The sequence below is a fragment of the Odontomachus brunneus genome, unplaced genomic scaffold, assembly GCF_010583005.1.
Source record: "Odontomachus brunneus isolate Ranch 3 - 2012 unplaced genomic scaffold, Obru_v1 Obru_scaffold_172, whole genome shotgun sequence".
NCBI lineage: Eukaryota > Metazoa > Arthropoda > Insecta > Hymenoptera > Formicidae > Odontomachus > Odontomachus brunneus.
In genome coordinates, this window is record NW_022639622.1 from 35,383 (window position 1) to 35,841 (window position 459).

Consider the following 459-nt stretch of genomic DNA (forward strand, 5'->3'; position numbering starts at 1 on the left):
GCCCCTAACCTCCCCTCGGAGGACCATGGGTTAGAACCCCTATAGTATACCTACTAACGGGGACATACTTCGACAGCTACGGACTACCACCAATCGACTCCAGATTCCTTCTTCGACTTAGAAGAAATTCCATCATGCAACGATGAAACACTACTCAGCTACAGGGATATTCAGCGCAAACTTGTGGACAATATTCTTGCGTTTTTCTTTACTGTATGTGCCGCGGTTATAATCTTAATCAATTTATTAAACTTTTTTATACCGATCTCGAGCGAAACGATCAAATGATTGTAAAATTATTCGATAAAATATTCTCCAATTGTAAGCTTAAGTGCTCCATACTCCATACTTCTCAACATTACATTCAATACTGCATTTCCAAATGTATACGAAATAAGTAGAAATGAATTCACAATTATATATATATATATATATATATATATATATATATATATATAT